Here is a 7,052-nt window from a genome sequence, read left to right on the forward strand (position 1 = left end):
TTTGGCCAGTGGGAGTGAGTCCTTTTGACACAACCCTTAAAGTTTCTTCCTATTTGATACAGTAAAATGTTCCAGGCTCATTTTGTGCACTCCTAGACTAGAGCTGGTATCAGCTATTTTTTCCAATGATTCATAGTTGCTTTTAGTTAGAAATGGTATTTAGAGACCACAGTTTGGCTACTAGGAATATAAGATTATTTGGTCTAGGAAGAGCAGTTTTGTGAATATAGTCAATTACATATTCTTCTCAAAACAGTCCCCTCGGGCGCCTGGGTGGCTCAGTGGTTTAAGCCGCTGCCTTCGGCTCAGGTCATGGTCTCGGGGTCCTGGGATCGAGTCCCGCATTGGGCTCTCTGCTCGGCAGGGAGCCTGCTTCCCTCTCACTCTCTCTGCCTGCCTCTCTGCCTACTTGTATCTCTCTGTCAAATAAATAAATAAAATCTTTAAAAAAAAAAAAAAACAGTCCCCTCTACTATCTCTTTATTCTGAAAATTCAAACATGAAGAAAAGTTGAAGAAATGTACAGTGAATACGTGTACCTTCATTTAAGCTCAACAATTGTTAACATTTTGCTGTTTGTTCTCTTTGTGTGTCTCTAATGTGGTATATGATGTATGATCTGACAGAATATAATACATTTTTATTGTAGCATTTTAAAAAATATTTTATTTACTTGACAGACAGAGATCACAAGTAGGCAGAGAAGCGGGCAGAGAGAGAGGGGGGAAGCAGGCTCTCCGCCGAGCAGAGAGCCCAGTGCAGGACTCGATCCCAGGATCCCGGGATCGTGACCCAAGCTGAAGGCAGAGGCTTTAACGCACTGAGCCACCCAGGTGCCCCTTATTGTAGCATTTGAAAATAACCTGTAGACATCATGGCACTTCATTAGCATTGTCTCCTAAGGTCATTTCTGTGTAACCAAAATACCATTATCACATCTTGAATTACTTTCTTCATTTAATTTCTTGATTCTCCTCATATTTTATTGGCTTTCTTCTAGGTCTCTTTTGCTGGTCTTCTAGATCTTCCTGATCTCTAAGCAGTGACATACCCAGGACTCCATCATTGGACATCTGCTCTACTTTCTACACACTTATGTGGCAGGTCATTCCATTAACTCCATGGCTTTTAAATACTATTCATATGCTAATAACTCCCATTTTCTCTCCCACCTTTCCGCTGAACTCAGCTCCTATAATCAGTTGCTTACTCATCAGCTCCAGTTGGATATCTTTTTTTTTTTCAAGATTTTATTTATTCGAGACAGAGTGAGTGCACAAGTTGGGGGAGGGGCAAAGGGAGAGGGACAAGCAGACTCCCCACTGAGTGGGGAGCCTGATACAGGGCTCAATCACCCTGAGATCATGACCTGAGCCAAAGGCAGATGCTCAACCAACTGAGCCATCCAGGCACCCCGTATCTTTTTTAATTTAATTTAATTTTTAATTTATTTTTGTTTTTTATTTTTTTTTTAAGATTTTATTTATTTATTTGACAGAGAGAGAGATCACAAGTAGGCAGAGAAGCAGGCAGAGAGAGAGGAGGAAGCAGCCTCCCTGCCGAGCAGAGAGCCTGATGCGGGGCTCGATCCCAGGACCCCGGGATCATGACCCGAGCCGAAGGCAGAGGCTCTAACCCACTGAGCCACCCAGGTGCCCCTCTTTTTTTTTTTTTTTTAAAGATTGATTTATTTGTTTTAGAGAGAGCGCGTGTGTGCTTGTGCCTGCTGGGGAGGAGCAGAGGGAGAGAATCTCCAGCAGACTTCTTGCTGAGCACGGGAGTGGGACATGGGTCTCAATCCTACATCCCATGATATCATGACCTGAGCCGAAACCAAGAGTTGGACACTTAACCAACTGAGCCACCCATGTGCCCCCTCCAGTTGGATATCTAATTGGCTTTTCTTTTTTTTTTTTAATATTTTATTTATTTATTTGACAGAGATTACAGGCAGAGAGGCAGGCAGAGAGAGAGGAGGAAGCAGGCTCCCCGTGGAGCAGAGAGCCCGATATGGGGCTCGATCCCAGGACCCTGGGATCATGACCTGAGCTTAAGGTAGAGGCTTTAACCCACTGAGCCACCCAGGCACCCCTCTAATTGGCTTTTCAAAATCAATGGGTACAAAACAGAACTCTTGAATCTTGTACCTCTTTCCCAGTTTTTCTCTAAGGCTTTCTTATCTCAATACATTTAATCCATTAGGTGCTCAGGCAAGACAATTCAGAGTTAACCTTGACTTTTCTTTTTCTCTACTCCATATTCAGCATATTAACAAATCGTGTCTGCTAAATGTTTGAAATCTATCCATATCTTGATCACTTCTGACATTTCCATTGTCTCTGACCCAATTAAGCCACCTCTGCCTCTTGCTTGGGTTGTTGCAATAGCCTCCTTTTTGGTCTCTCTGCTTATGCGTCTGTCTCCCTATATCCTCTTGTGTACGCAGGAGCCAGAATACTCCTATTTAAAGTGTAAGTCAGTTCATTTTCTTTCTCTGCTCAAAATCTTCTGTTATCTCATTCAGAATCAAAATCTAAATCTTTACTATTGGGACGCCTGGTTGGCTCAGTCAGGTAAGCGTCTGCCTTCCGCTCAGGTCATGATCCCAGAGTCCTGGGATTGAGTCCCACATCAGGCTCCTTGCTCAGCAGGGAACCTGCTTCTCCCTCTGCCTGATGCTCCCCCTGTTCATGCTCTCTCTCCTCCTCCCTCTTTCTCTCTCTGATGAATAATAAATAAATCTTAAAAACAAAACAAAACAAAGCAAAAAAAACCCCAAAATCTTTACTATAGTTTTTTTTCTTCTAATATTTATACCTTTGGTTTCTGTTCTTTTGCTTGAGACCTTCAGTGTAATGTTGAGTGAAGTAATGGCAGTAGACACCTGTATGTTGTTCCTGATCTTTAAAACGATGCTTTTGATTTTTCACTATCAAGTTTCATCTTTACTGTGGGATTTTTTGTAGCTATGTATACCTGTTAGTTTTTTTTTTTTAAGATTTTTATTTATTTGTTTATTTGACACAGAGAGAGAGAGACAGTGAGAGAGGAACAAAAGCGGGGGTGGGGGTGGGAGAGAGAGAAGCAGGCTTCCTGCTGAGCAGAGAGCCGGATGTAGGGCTCCATTCCAGTACCCTGAGATCATGACCTGAGCTGAAGGCAGATGTTTAACTGAGCCCCCCAGGAACCTGTTAGTTCTTATCACAAAAGTGGCATGTAACTAATCACATCCAGTGGCATAGGGGCATCTGTGTGGCTCAGTCAGTTAAGTATCCAAATCTTGATTTCATCTTGTTACAGGCTTCCCACTCAGCAGGGAGTCTGTTTGTCTCCTCTCCCTCTGCTCTTCCCCCTGCTTGCACTCTCTCTCTCTCTTTCTCTCTCAAATAAGTAAATAAATCTTTAAGAAAAACTTTTTTTTGAGAGGGAGAGAGAGAATTTCAAGCAGGCTTCATGGTCAGTGCAGAGCCTGATGAAGGGCTCAGTCTCAGAGCCCTGAGATCATGACTTGAGCCAAAATTAAGAGTCAGACACTCAACCAACCGAACCACCCAGGTGCCCCAATAAATAAAGCTTAAAACAAAACAAAACACAAAAACCTGGGACACCTGGGTGCCTCAGTTGGTTTGGTGTCTGCCTTTGACATGGGTCATCATCCCAGGGTCCTGGGATCAAGTCCCATGTCAGGCTCCCTGTTCAGTGGGAAATCTGCTTCTCCCTTTCCCACTCCCTCTGCTTGTGTTCCCTCTCTCGCTGTCTCTCTCTCTGTAAAATAAATAAAATCTTTAAAAAATAAGCCAGTTGCATAAAACAACAATTACTAATTCTCCTAAATCCATGGGTTGACTGGGGTCAGCATTCTAAAGTAGGACTGGCTAGAGTGTTTTGCTGTGTGCCATCTGTCTCTCTTCCTGGGACCACCTGGATAGCCTAGGCATGTTCATGGTGACGGAAGAAAGGTAAGAGGACAAGTACGGTTTTGCAACTGCTTCCATGTCTCTGGGTCTTAACTTGTCAGTCAACATTCCAGTGGCCAAAGCGAGTCATGTGACCAAGCCCAAAGTATACTCTGTCTAGCGTGGGGATGGTAGGAAGGGAGAAAAGATTTCTATGCAATGATATAATACATTAATTTTCTAAAATTAAACTAACTTTGCATTTATAGAATAAGTCTAACTTGATCTTGATGTTTTTTTCTTCTTCTTCCCCTCTTCCCCCTCCTCCTTCCTATCCTTCTCCTCTTCCTTCTACATTATTAGACTTGGGTGGTTTTTTGTGTTTTTTTGGGGGGGTATTTTACAATTTAATTTTTTATTAGTTTTATATTGAAATATAATTGAAATACCATATAATTCACCCATTTAAAGTGTAAAATTCAGTGTTTTTTGTTGTATTCACTGAGTTTTGCAACTATCATCACAATCAATTCTGGAGTATTTTCATCATTCTGAGAAGAAACCTCATATCCATTGGCAGTCACTCCCTACAGCCCCCTCTGACTCCTTCACCCATAGTCCTAGGCAACCATTAGTTAAAACTTTCTCATTGTGCAGATTTGCTTCTTCTGGAAACTTCTATATGGAATTGTGCAATATATGGGCTCTTGTATCTTGCTTTCACTCAGCCTAGTGTTTTCAAGGTTCATCCATGTGCTAGCATGTATCAGTACTTCATTCTTTTTTATTGCCAAGTAATATTCCATTGTGTGAATGTACTGTGTTTATCTGTTCATCAGCTGATTGTCATTTGGGTTATTTCCACTTTTTGGCTGTTACAAATGATGCTCCTATGAACATTCATGTACGGGTTTTTGTGTGGACATACATTTTCATTGCCTCATGTCCCTTTTGATGTGTTTGTTCCTCTGTTCCTCTTTTACTATCTTTGTTTGGTTTAATTTCTTAAACATTTTAGTTTAAGAATTTTAGTTTAGTTTAAGTATTTTAGTTACTTTCTTAGTGGTTGCTCTAGGGATTACAATCTAGTCAAATTATTGAAAAGCAAACACACAGTTACCTAATGCAGTTGATTTGCTTTGGGTAATCCTCTGAGGAACACTTAAATGTTCTGAAGTCCCCCAGCATGACATGTAACTGGTAGGTGCTGGCTAGTAAAGCTATTCATATTTGAATTTATTTTTCATGTAATAAGGCATCTTATACTACTCTTATTCTCATTGTTTTTCAGTGGTTTCTTATCTAAGTAGATAATTATTTTCTTCTTTTCCAACATTATGGTTCTTATTTTTGTTTCATGTGCTGTCCACACTATCTAGAATAATGTTGAATAATAAAGGTAATAGTGATTAGTTTTGTCTTGGTTCTGACTTTTAAAAGATTGCCTAAGTGAAGGACTATCAACTCTACATGCTGGCATTCATCTTTTTTTTTTTTAAGATTTTATTTATTTATTGGACAGACAGAGATCACAAGTAGGCAGAGAGGCAGGCAGAGAGAGAGAAGGGGGGAAGCAGGCTCCCTGCTGAGCATAGAGCCTGATGCGGGGCTCAATCGCTGGCATTCATCTTATGTCCATGGTGAACATAGCCAATCCTTAGCACTTTTTTTCTGCTAAGCCATGGCCCTTTTTCAGAAACCTCACAGTAACATTCCCCTAAGTGACTAGTTAATTGGATTTGGTACAATGAATGAGATCTGTTTGGCCTTGGCTTTTCTCTTTGATGTAGTTTGATATTGGTTGTTCATTTCAAATATTCTTTTTCATGTTTCTGTTCCTGGTTTACTAAAAAGCCTTTTAAAAAAATCACAAATGGATATTTAATTTTCTAAAAGATTTCCCCAGGGCCTGTTAGAGTGATGAAATGGCTATTTCCTTTGGTTTATTCATGTTAACTACATTGATGAATTTTATAGTTCAATCACTGCTGTAGTCCTAGAAACCTACTAATCTTAATGTGTATTATTCCTTTACAATACTGGTGGGTTTTGTTTAGTTCATATTATGTGCCAGACAGCTCTGCTACATGCTAGATATACACCTATGAACAAGACAGACAAAGTATCTGCCTGTATTGGGCTCTCAATTCAGAGGTAATAGAGAACATTTGCCAATTATCCCTTATACTGAGCCTTTGGCAGAAATCACTCAAGTATGCTCTCTTTTTTTTTTTTTTTTTAAAGATTTTATTTATTTATTTCACAGAGAGAGATCACAGTAGGCAGAGAGGCAGGCAGAGAGAGAGAGAGAGGGAAGCAGGCTCCCTGCTGAGCAGAGAGCCCAATGCGGGACTCGATCCCAGGACCCCAAGATCATGACCTGAGCTGAAGGCAGCGGCTTAAACCACTGAGCCACCCAGGCGCCCCCAAGTATGCTCTCTTGATATGGCTCTCCCTTTGTTGTTCCCCCTGCTTGTGCTCTCTCTCAAATAAATAAACAAAATAATATTTTTTAAAAAAAGATATGCTGTCTTACAGAGCCTTGAGAAGTCCCAGAATGAGGCCATGATCATTTAGTGGTACCTGCCATTAGATTGGAGCACAACAGACAAGCATCCTGCTACTTGCTATCCCTGGTTTGATGTTTTATTTAGAATCTTTCATCGTATAATGTGTGTGAGGTTGTTCGTTCTTGAATATGTCAGGTCTTGAATTAAGTTAACACTAATTTGGTGAATTAAGTGTGATGTGGGTCTTTTGGTGGGAGGCATCTATCTGACCACTTTTTCAGGTTCTTCAGTGGCAATTATTGCATTCGGATGTTCTGTATTATTTGGGTTGATTTTGATTTATATTTTCCCAGACAATGTTAATTGCACTGAGACTTTTTAGTTTGGGTACATGGAGTTTCGCATAGTATTCTTTTTTTTTTTTTTAAGATTCTATTTATTTATTTGAGAAAGAAAGCACAAAGGGAGTTAAGAGGGAGAAGCAGACTCCTGCTGAGCAGAGAGCCCAACATGGGACTCGATCCTGGGACCCTGGGACCATGATCTGAGACTGAGGCAGATGCTTAACTGACTGAGCCACCCAGGCGCCCCAAGAAGTTATTTTAAGGATATCTTAGGGGTGCCTGCTGCCTCAGTTGGTGGAGCA

This window comes from Meles meles, chromosome 11, assembly GCF_922984935.1.
Source record: "Meles meles chromosome 11, mMelMel3.1 paternal haplotype, whole genome shotgun sequence".
Classification (NCBI taxonomy): Eukaryota; Metazoa; Chordata; class Mammalia; order Carnivora; family Mustelidae; genus Meles; species Meles meles.